Here is a 12272-nt window from a genome sequence, read left to right on the forward strand (position 1 = left end):
AGCTGTTTGGGGATCTCTGACAGCACAAGGGGTTTGGAAATCTCAAGAGGCGAGATTACCAATTAATATTTTAGAACTCTGTGCAATTCTCAGGGCTCTTCAGTTTTGGCCTCTGCTAAAGAGAGAACCGTTCATTTGTTTTCAGACAGACAATATCACAACTGTGGCATATGTCAATCATCAGGGTGGGACTCACAGTCCCCAAGCTATGAAAGAAGTATCTTGAATACTTGTTTGGGCGGAATCCAGCTCCTGTCTATTCTCTGCGGTGCATATCCCAGGTGTAGACAATTGGGAGGCGGATTATCTCAGCCGCCAGACTTTACATCCAGGGCAGTGGTCTCTCCATCCAGATGTGTTTTCTCAGATTGTTCAGATGTGGGGGCTTCCAGAGATAGATCTCATGGCCTCTCATCTAAACAAGAAACTTCCCAGATACCTGTCCAGGTCCAGGGATGTTCAGGCGGAAGCAGTGGATGCACTGACACTTCCTTGGTGTTATCATCCTGCTTACATCTTCCCGCCTCTAGTTCTCCTTCCAAGAGTGATCTCCAAAATCATCATGGAACAGTCTTTTGTGTTGCTGGTGGCTCCAGTATGGCCACACAGGTTTTGGTATGCGGATCTGGTTCGTATGTCCAGTTGCCCGCCTTGGCCCCTTCCGTTACGGCCGGACCTACTATCTCAAGGTCCGTTTTTTCAATCAGGATCTCAAATCATTAAATTTGAAGGTATGGAAATTGAACGCTTAGTACTAAGTCATAGAGGTTTCTCTGACTCAGTGATTAATACTATGTTACAAGCTCGTAAATCTGTCTCTAGAAAGATTTATTATAGAGTTTGGAAGACTTACATTTCATGGTGTTCTTCTCAAATTCTCCTGGCATTCTTTTAGAATTCCTAGAATTTTACAGATCCTTCAGGATGGTTTGGATAAGGGTATGTCTGCAAGTTCCTTGAAAGGTCAAATCTCCGCTCTTTGTTTTGTTTCACAGAAAGATTGCTAAACTTCCTGATATTCACTGTTTTGTACAGGCTTTAGTTCGTATTAAGCCTGTCATTAAATCAATTTCTCCTCCTTGGAGTCTTAATTTGGTTCTGAAGGCTTTACAGGCTCCTCCATTTGAGCCTATGCATTCTTTGGACATTAAACTACTTTCTTGGAAAGTGTTGTTCCTTTTGGCTATCTCTTCTGCTAGAAGAGTTTCTGAGCTATCTGCTCTTTCTTATGAATCTCCTTTTCTGATTTTTTCATCAGGATAAGGCAGTTTTGCGGACTTCTTTTCAATTTTTACCTAAGGTTGTGAATTCTAACAACATTAGTAGAGAAATTGTTGTCCCTTCCTTATGTCCTAATCCTAAGAATTCTTTGGAGAGATCCTTACATTCTTTGGATGTGGTAAGAGCTTTGAAATATTATATGGAAGCTACTAAAGATTTCAGGAAGACTTCCAGTCTATTTGTTTTATTTTCTGGTCCTAGGAAAGGTCAGAACGCTTCTGCTATTTCCTTGGCTTCTTGGTTGAAACTTTTGATTCATCAAGCATATTTGGAGTCGGGTCAGGCCCCGCCTCAGAGAATTACAGCTAATTCTACTAGATCAGTCTCCACTTCGTGGGCTTTTAAGAATGAAGCTTCAGTTGATCAGATTTGCAAAGCGGCGACTTGGTCCTCTTTGCATACATTTACTAAATTCTACCGTTTTGATTTATTTGCTTCTTCAAAAATGAAATAAACTTATTTTTTTTGGGTTGTGGATTAATTTTTTCAGCGGAATATGGCTGTTTTTGTTTTATTCCCTCCCTCTCTAGTGACTCTTGAGTGGAAGACTCCACATCTTGGGTATTGATATCCCATATGTCACTAGCTCATGGACTCTTGCCAATTACATGAAAGAAAACATAATTTATGTAAGAACTTACCTGATAAATTCATTTCTTTCATATTGGCAAGAGTCCATGAGGCCCACCCTTTTTATGGTGGTTATGATTTTTTTGTATAAAGCACAATTATTTCCAAATTTCCTTTGTTGATGCTTTCTACTCCTTTCTTTATCACCCCACTGCTTAGCTATTCGTTAACCTGAATTGTGGGTGTGGTGAGGGGTGTATTTATAGGCATTTTGAGGTTTGGGAAACTTTGCCCCTCCTGGTAGGATTATATATCCCATATGTCACTAGCTCATGGACTCTTGCCAATATGAAAGAAATGAATTCATCAGGTAAGTTCTTACATAAATTATGTTTTTAATTACAAGAGGCAAATTTTGTAGTTTATATAAAATCTTAGGAAATAAAATCATTTTAACTAAATTATTTCTCCCTGACAGAGAAAGTGGAAGAATTTTCCAGATTTCTAAAAGCGCCTTTATTTTTTTTTAAAAAGACTCAGTTTTATTCATACCATTCGTTAGGATTCTTATTCAGCCATATACCTAGATATAAGATTGTATTTAGTTCTCTAAATATAATATTTTTAGGAGAATCTTTGGTTTTCCTTAGCCACATTAATTCAGATTTAGTCATATTGACTTTATAGCCTGTAAATGAACTATATTTATTCAGATAATAAGTTAGCAGAGGTATATTTCTCTTTGCATTTCTTATAAATAAAAGATCATCATCAGCATAAAGCAATATTATGGTTTCAACTGTATTACACAAAACCCCCTGCAAAATCTGGCATAATTTAAGAGCAAGCGGTTCAATAGCTAGATTAAACAATAATGGGGATAAGGGGCAACCCTGTCTTGTTCCTCTTCCCAATACAATCTCAGGTGACCTCTTTCCATTAAATTACAAATATATTTTTAGAAGAATCGGTTATCAAAGAAATTGGGCTATTATAAATAGCTTTAATATACTTTGCAATATGTCCTGTAAAACCAAATCTTTTTAACACCATATACAGGTGATCCCATTGGACTGCATCAAAAGCTTTTTCAGCGTCGCTAGTTATTAATTCCGCATCTTCTAAGTTCTCCTTTTGTTCTTTTAAATTCCAAAAATATCTAAAATTAGACAGGCCCTCCTGATGTTTACAGTTGATGTTCTTTTATTCATAAAGCCTGTTAGATTTGGATTAAATTATTTATTGCGATTTTGAGTCTATTGGCTATTATTGTGGCTAATATCTTATAGTCCAAATTCAATAACGAAATTGGTCTATAAGAATTCATTAACTCATGATCTTTTCCTTTTTTAACACTAATACAGTAATTGCTTTTGTAAAATTTCAAGAAATTTGATTATTCTTAATACAATATGAATTATATAGCTTCGTTAAGGTGGGTACGAAATCTTCACACAAAATTTTATATAGTTCTGCTGGCAACTGATCTGGGCCTGGCAACTTATTATCTGCCACTTTCTTAATCACCATTTCTACTTTTTCCTCAGTAATAGCTTTATTCACATTTTCCAGTTTTTTGCTATTTACTATTGGTAAGACTATATTTTCCCAAAACGCTTTTTTATTCCTCTCATTGATTCCCCTAGCAGTGTAAAAATTCTTGGAACTTATGGAAGATTTGAGAGATCTCACCTAGATTAGTCGCCCTAGTTTTTTCCTTACTTATAGCTTCCACTCGACTTGACTTTTTTAATGACCTAGTGAGATTAGCAAGATATTTACTCGTCTTATTTCCATGCATTATAAAATTAGCTTTATTTTTCAAGTCTTCTCTATGTGCATTTTGTAACAAAAATGCATCCCTCTCTTGTTTAGCGTTAATATATTTTTGCCAATTGCTTTTAGATGTCTCTTGAAGATACCCATTATACATATTTATTAATTGATTGGCTAATTGCACCTCTCTGGCCTTACTTTTTTTTTTTAAACCGGATCATAAAACTAATAATCTCTCCCCTAAGAACAGTCTTTGCTGTTTCCCACAGAATTTCAATCTTGTCCCAGTATTCTACATTATGTTCTAAAAATGCACTCCAGTTTGTTTTAAGCCAGATTCTAAATACACTATTCCCCTTCATATATTTAGGGAAGAAAAAAATATTTCTTTTGCCCTTATTTCCCGAGGATGCTAATATTTTTAACGTAATTGGCGCATGGTCTGATAATGTGAATTCTTTTATATATGCCATTATCTCTTTTTTCGTTAAGAATTCTGAAATCAAGAATATATCTATTCTCGACTATGAGGAGAATCTCTTAGATACACAAGTATATGCCTTCTCATATGGATTGAAATCTCCAGATATATCCCACAGTTTAATAGTTTTACATAAATGCCTAAATAGTTTCTCTTCCTTTTTTAGTCTATCAAAACTTATGTTTTGGTTACTTTATCTAACGGGAATTAGGGAGTCAAATTAAAGTCCCCTGCTACTACTAACTTATACATCATATACTCTATTAACCATGCTTGAAGTCTGGACCAAAATTCCGAATCAAGTTCAAGTTCCTTCGGGTCATAAATATTGCATATTACCAGAACTGAACCCTTTATTTCTATTTTCAATATTAAATATTGTGAGTTTACATCCAAGACTGTTTCCAGAATTTTATACTCCAAATTTTTACTAATTAGTATAGCTACCCCTTTCTGTCTCTTGGAGCAAGGCGTCACATACACCTCACCAATGCAGTTACTTTTTAATTTACAGATTTCCTTTTCTTTCAATCTTATTTCTTGTAAAAGAGCTATGTCAGTGTTAAGTTTTTTTAAAGTGTTTAATAATTGCTTTTCTTTTTATTGGTGAGGTGATGCTCGCCAAGTTCCGAGATGTTAATGTACTGCACATCATCTTTCTAGAATCTTATTCACAGAGAGGAGTGAGAGAAACAACAAAACAAGAGAGGAGATAGAGATAGAGAGATAGAGATAGAAATAGATAGAGATAGATATAGAAATAGATATAGAGAGAGATAGAGAGAGAGATAGATAGAGATAGATAGATATTATTGCAGAAATAGGCACTCACTAGTCTTTGTAAAACTTGACATTTAATAGAAAATTTAAAAGCAGAGCATAACATTTCGAGACCACACTGGTCCCTTTGTCAAATATAATACCAAACAATCTTACCTACTAACACCCAGTATACACCGCCTAATATACCCAGTGTCTGATTATCGTATCCCCATCAGCTGAGCAGCTCATCGGAACTCCAACGCTATTTGCGTTCCACGGAGCACATTGCGTTCCAGTGACATCACCGTCACGTGATACATACTTCCTGGTTCGATATTGACGCTTGCACGCTGCTCCTGACAGCTGTCAGAAATCGCACACGTGTTGGAAGAGACACTCACGGCAGAACCATCCAGTAGTGCCGTGTGTGTGAGGTCTCCCATAATGCGTCTAACCATATGTTTGAAGTAAGGGATATACATTAACAAAAACAAACCATTAAAAACAATGATAGAGGACCTATGCTATGTACAAGATATTAACATAAAAATATGAACATTAATATGGATACATTTAACAAAGTATACATCATAGCCATCAAGGAATATGGCAAGAAACTCATATTTAAAACCGAGGTACAACGATGAAAGTCGATCAGATCCAAGGGCATTATCATGTCCATATAGGTATATATTAGCCATCCATTTGGTCATAACAGTCTCGGTGAGACCAGATCCAAACCACTTAGGACTTCACACCACATTATAATGTCACCATACTGTCCATGTGTGCCTCATTTTCATAATTCGCTATACGAATAGAAGATTGGTAGTAGCACATAGGATTCAAAAGTAGCCTATTTATTTGCCAACAAATTTAGTAAAATCCAAGATGGTATTTAGACCCTTCGGGGCCCACAGTGTCCAATGTATATCTCCATCTTGATTCTTGTAAGAAACTACAAACACTTGTTTGATTTTCCTGAGAGAAAATGTTAACCAGTTACTTAGCAAACAAATATAGGAAATTGTTGGTTTGTAACACTAAGTGATTTGATAACACTGGGTTCTGAATGTTATCAGTTGAATTAGTGTAAGGTTAGTTTGTTAAAGGGCCACTGTAAGTAAATATTTTCTATGCCTGTTACTAACTAACAACCCTAAATACGCTTTTTATCAATAGCATTTCATTAACATATCTCTACCGTATATCAGAAATCTTGTCTGCAAATTTAATTGTTTTCCAAACCCACTCCGTGGGTATCCTTTGCTCTGTACCAATCCGTTTACAGTACCTAGGTTTCAAAATGGCGCTTTAAACACAAAGTTATTGGTTTAAGTATTTTGAACATGCAGTGCTGAAAATAGTGGGCGGGATAACGTGACATCATCGGCGAATAAAAGATATAACTTTTAGAACGTTATGAAACTTAGTTTTGGAGAAAATATAGGTCAGTAGGTTTTAATTAATGTTTATTAACTTTAATATGTTAGTTGTTTAGCTTAAAAATTATAACAGAAAGTAATCCTTTAAGTCGAAAGTTCAGAATATCCCCAAATATTCAGATAAGACTTCTTCTTTAACTCATAGAGTGAGATCAGAAGAGAATGTTATTATAGGCACAGCAGGATTTAAATACAGAGACAACTTCAAGCGGAAAGCATTTCACACAGTCTTTGTTGTTAAAATTCTGAATGAACTAATTTGCATTAAATGTACCTTTCCTGATATGAACAGTTCTTATTGCAAATGCGGTTGGTTAGATTTTCTTCTATTAGAGGTACTCACAGTTCATTCCAGACGAAGCATGCCAATTCAGCGTGTATGAGGAAGGAGCTTTAGCAGAGGGAGAAGTGTACTCTATTCATATGCTGCAGCTTGAGTAGCGTGTGACGTCAGACAAACACCGGCAGCGTGAAGAGGTTTGAAACAGAAGCTGCGATAGAAACACAAAAGACCTGCAGGAAAAGATCAAAAGTTATTTATAAGACTATAGTCACTGGAGGGAGCAGGAGGCTCAGAGTTACTCAGGGTTGAATAATAAAATACTAAGCAGTGATTGCTTAGTGAGCAGGTGATTTAAAGGAGCTGCAAGGAGGTAATTGGTGCGGCTAATTTAAAGAAACAGTATGCACAAATCCCTGACAATTCTAATCGTAGCAGCTTTTGTGCTCTATTCCCACCCCTCCGTAGAGGTGGAATATGGTCAATGAGCATTGTTTTCAGGCTTGACAAGTTGTGTTTGTGCTTTGCAAAATGACGTGCTACGGGCTGTTCCGAATCTCTTTATTGATGGCATCCCGAATAGCAAACCTGTGGTTAGCCATACGTTCACGGAAGATAGTGGTCGTTTTTCCGACATAGACCAATGCACATGGGCAAACAAGTATATAGATTACATAAGAACTCATGCAAGTTAATCTGATTAATTTTGTACCTTTTATTAGAATGTGGGTTTTGGAAGGTGGAGCCACTCTGCATGCTATGGCACGTAATGCAATTGCCACATTTGAAACATCCCAACTTGGTGGGCTTGAGCCAACTGGACTTTTGGTAACAGCGTACAGGGTGCGTCTCAACCAACAAGTCTCTTAGGTTACTTGCTCGGCGATAGGCCATCCTGGGTGGTTGCATCTTTTGGAATGGAAGACCTCTGTCATTCTTTATAAGTTCCCACCATTCTCTTATTGCTGAGTAAATCATGGTATGGGTCATATCAAATGTGGTAATAAAGTTTAATCTCTCATCTTTGATGGCTGTTGTGTCCTTTTCCCCTCATTAGTTCTTCCTGGGATCTGGTGAGAACCTTAGTTCTTGTGTCACTGATCATATCCACGGGCAGCAAGTTTAATTTCCATGTCATTGATCTGATCCAACATCAGTGGGACCTCGGTGTTGTTCCTCATGACCCGAGTGAGTTGAGAGGATATCACCCCTCGTTTTTGGTGCATAGGATGACAACTATGTGATTCCAAAATGGAATTTCTATCTGTTGGTTTTGAAAATAAAGATGTTCCAAAACAACATGTGGAATCTGTAGTAACTTTAAAAATATTGAGATCAAGGAAATGAATATTCTCATTTGAACCAGGAAGTATGTATCACGTGACGGTGACGTCACTGGAACACAATGTGCTCCGTGGAAAGCAAACAGCGTTGGAGTTCCGTTCAGCTGATGGGGATACGATAATCAGACACTGTGTATATTAGGCAGTGTATACTGGGTGTTAGTAGGTAAGATTGTTTGGTATTATATTTGGCATTTGACAAAGGTACCAGTGTGGTCTTGAAACATTATGCTCTGCTTTTAAATTTTTTATTAAATGCGAAGTTTTACAAAGACCAGTGAGTGAGTGAAAAATTATATATATATATATATATATATATATATATATATATATATATATATATATATATATATATATATATATATATAATTCTTCCACATATACATTCTTAATTTCAGAATAGCCCATAGAACGTGAAAAGAAGCCCAATAAAATAACGGTATTTACAACGAGATCCTTATTCTTTTGATAACATATCCAGAAAGTGTTTTGCTTCTTGTGTTTCCCCAAATACCTTCCTTACATTCAACCTTTAAGATAGCATATGACTACATATGCCTTCAATCCTCTCTAAATAATTTGACTACAGATCAGAGACATACTCTTTCTTTCAGTTGCTGTCTCTAATGAGAAATCCTGAAAACATAATTTATGCTTACCTGATAAATTCCTTTCTTCTGTAGTGTGATCAGTCCACGGGTCATCATTACTTCTGGGATATTACTCCTCCCCAACAGGAAGTGCAAGAGGATTCACCCAGCAGAGCTGCACATAGCTCCTCCCCTCTACGTCACCCCCAGTCATTCGACCAAGGACCAACGAGAAAGGAAAAGCCAAGGGTGAAGTGGTGACTGGAGTATAAATTAAAAAATATTTACCTGCCTTAAAAACAGGGCGGGCCGTGGACTGATCACACTACAGAAGAAAGGAATTTATCAGGTAAGCATAAATTATGTTTTCTTCTGTTAAGTGTGATCAGTCCACGGGTCATCATTACTTCTGGGATACCAATACCAAAGCAAAAGTACACGGATGACGGGAGGGATAGGCAGGCTCTTTATACAGAAGGAACCACTGCCTGAAGAACCTTTCTCCCAAAAATAGCCTCCGATGAAGCAAAAGTGTCAAATTTGTAAAATTTGGAAAAAGTATGAAGCGAAGACCAAGTTGCAGCCTTGCAAATCTGTTCAACAGAGGCCTCATTCTTGAAGGCCCAAGTGGAAGCCACAGCTCTAGTAGAATGAGCTGTAATTCTTTCAGGAGGCTGCTGTCCAGCAGTCTCATAAGCTAAACGAATTATGCTACGAAGCCAAAAAGAAAGAGAGGTAGCGGAAGCTTTTTGACCTCTCCTCTGCCCAGAGTAAATGACAAACAGAGAAGACGTTTGTCGAAATTCCTTAGTTGCCTGTAAGTAAAATTTTAGAGCACGGACTACATCCAGGTTGTGCAGTAGACGTTCCTTCTTTGAAGAAGGATTTGGGCATAAAGAAGGAACAACAATCTCTTGATTGATATTCCTGTTAGTAACTACCTTAGGTAAGAACCCAGGTTTAGTACGCAGGACTACCTTATCCGAATGAAAAATCAAATAAGGAGAATCACAATGTAAGGCTGATAATTCAGAGACTCTTCGAGCCGAGGAAATAGCCATTAAAAATAGAACTTTCCAAGATAACAACTTTATATCAATGGAATGAAGGGGTTCAAACGGAACGCCCTGTAAAACATTAAGAACAAGGTTTAAACTCCATGGTGGAGCAACAGTTTTAAACACAGGCTTAATCCTGGCCAAAGCCTGACAAAAAGCCTGGACGTCAGGAACTTCTGACAGACGTTTGTGTAACAGAATGGACAGAGCTGAGATCTGTCCCTTTAAAGAACTAGCAGATAAACCCTTTTCTAAACCTTCTTGTAGAAAAGACAATATCCTAGGAATCCTAACCTTACTCCAAGAGTAACCTTTGGATTCACACCAATATAGGTATTTACGCCATATCTTATGGTAAATCTTTCTGGTAACAGGTTTCCTAGCCTGTATTAAGGTATCAATAACTGACTCAGAAAACCCACGTCTTGATAAAATCAAGCGTTCAATTTCCAAGCAGTCAGCTTCAGAGAAGTTAGATTTTGATGTTTGAAGGGACCCTGTATCAGAAGGTCCTGTTTCAGAGGTAGAGACCAAGGTGGACAGGATGACATGTCCACCAGGTCTGCATACCAAGTCCTGCGTGGCCACGCAGGTGCTATTAGAATCACTGATGCTCTCTCTTGTTTGATTCTGGCAATCAATCGAGGAAGCAACGGGAAGGGTGGAAACACGTAAGCCATCCTGAAGTCCCAAGGTGCTGTCAGAGCATCTATCAGGACTGCTCCTGGATCCCTGGATCTGGACCCGTAACGAGGAAGCTTGGCGTTCTGTCGAGACGCCATGAGATCTATCTCTGGTTTGCCCCAACGTCGAAGTATTTGGGCAAAGACCTCCGGATGAAGTTCCCATCTGACGACTTAAGAAATCCGCCTCCCAGTTCTCCACTCCCGGGATGTGGATTGCTGACAGGTGGCAAGAGTGAGACTCTGCCCAGCGAATTATCTTTGATACTTCCATCATAGCTAGGGAGCTTCTTGTCCCTCCCTGATGGTTGATGTAAGCTACAGTCGTGATGTTGTCCGACTGAAACCTGATGAACCCCCGAGTTGTCAACTGGGGCCAAGCCAGGAGGGCATTGAGAACTGCTCTCAATTCCAGAATGTTTATTGGCAGGAGACTCTCCTCCTGACTCCATTGTCCCTGAGCCTTCAGAGAATTCCAGACGGCACCCCAACCTAGAAGGCTGGCGTCTGTTGTTACAATTGTCCAGTCTGGTCTGCTGAATGGCATCCCCCTGGAAAGATGTGGCCGAGAAAGCCACCATAGAAGAGAATTTCTGGTCTCTTGATCCAGATTCAGAGAAGGGGATAAGTCTGAGTAATCCCCATTCCACTGACTTAGCATGCACAGTTGCAGTGGTCTGAGGTGTAAGCGTGCAAAGGGTACTATGTCCATTGCCGCTACCATTAAGCCGATTACCTCCATGCATTGAGCCACTGACGGGTGTTGAATGGAATGAAGGGTGCGGCAAGCACTTTGAAGTCTTGTTAGCCTGTCCTCTGTCAGGTAAATCTTCATTTCTACAGAATCTATAAGAGTCCCCAGGAAGGGAACTCTTGTGAGTGGAACGAGTGAACTTTTCTTTTCGTTCACCTTCCATCCATGTGACCTTAGAAATGCCAGCACTAACTCAGAAAGGAGACTTGGCAGTTTGAAAGCTTGAAGCTTGTATCAGAATGTCGTCTAGGTATGGAGCTACCGAGATTCCCCGCGGTCTTAGTACCGCCAGAAGAGCACCCAGAACCTTTGTGAAGATTCTTGGAGCTGTAGCCAATCCGAATGGAAGAGCCACAAACTGGTAATGCCTGTCTAGGAAGGCAAACCTTAGGTACCGATAATGATCTTTGTGAATCGGTATGTGAAGGTAAGCATCTTTTAAATCTACAGTGGTCATGTACTGACCCTCTTGGATCATAGGTAAAATTGTCCGAATAGTCTCCATCTTGAACGATGGAACTCTTAGGAATTTGTTTAGGATCTTTAAGTCCAGGATTGGTCTGAAAGTTCCCTCTTTTTTGGGAACCACAAACAGATTTGAGTAAAACCCCTGTCCCTGTTCCGATCGTGGAACTGGATGGATTACTCCCATTAACAAGAGCTCTTGTACGCAGCGTAGAAACGCCTCTTTCTTTGTCTGGATTGTTGACAATCTTGACAGATGAAATCTCTCTCTTGGAGGAGAGTATTTGAAGTCCAGAAGGTATCCCTGAGATATTATCTCTAGCGCCCAGGGATCCTGAACATCTCTTGCCCAAGCCTGGGCGAAGAGAGAAAGTCTGCCCCCCACTAGATCCGATCCCGGATCGGGGGCCCTCAATTCATGCTGTTTTAGGGGCAGCAGCAGGTTTCCTAGTCTGCTTGCCCTTGTTCCAGGACTGGTTAGGTTTCCAGCCTTGTCTGTAGCGAGCAACAGCTCCTTCCTGTTTTGGTGCAGAGGAAGTTGATGCTGCTCCTGCTTTGAAATTACGAAAGGAACGAAAATTAGACTGTCTAGTCTTGGCTTTGTCCTGAGGCAGGGCATGGCCTTTACCTCCTGTAATGTCAGCGATAATCTCTTTCAACCCGGGCCCGAATAAGGTCTGCCCTTTGAAAGGTATATTAAGCAATTTAGACTTAGAAGTAACATCAGCTGACCATGATTTTAGCCACAGCGCCCTGCGTGCCTGAATGGCGAATCCTGAATTCT

The 12272-nt window shown here is 39.1% G+C and overlaps 1 protein-coding gene across 2 annotated transcripts in view; it reads right to left on the reverse strand.

Moving 5' to 3' along the window:
* EXD2 (exonuclease 3'-5' domain containing 2) overlaps positions 1–12272 on the reverse strand; it is a 227974-nt gene that overhangs the window by 196493 nt on the left and 19209 nt on the right. The window contains exon 1 of one of the 2 annotated variants that reach the window (XM_053697991.1): positions 6659–6798. The exons of the other annotated variant lie outside the window; for it this stretch is intronic. The gene's annotated coding sequence lies outside the window, so the exon portion shown is untranslated. Of the gene's footprint in view, positions 1–6658; positions 6799–12272 lie in introns of those variants that run through there. 2 annotated transcript variants of the gene reach the window in all.

Source organism: Bombina bombina, chromosome 1 (assembly GCF_027579735.1).
Source record: "Bombina bombina isolate aBomBom1 chromosome 1, aBomBom1.pri, whole genome shotgun sequence".
NCBI classification, from domain to species: domain Eukaryota; kingdom Metazoa; phylum Chordata; class Amphibia; order Anura; family Bombinatoridae; genus Bombina; species Bombina bombina.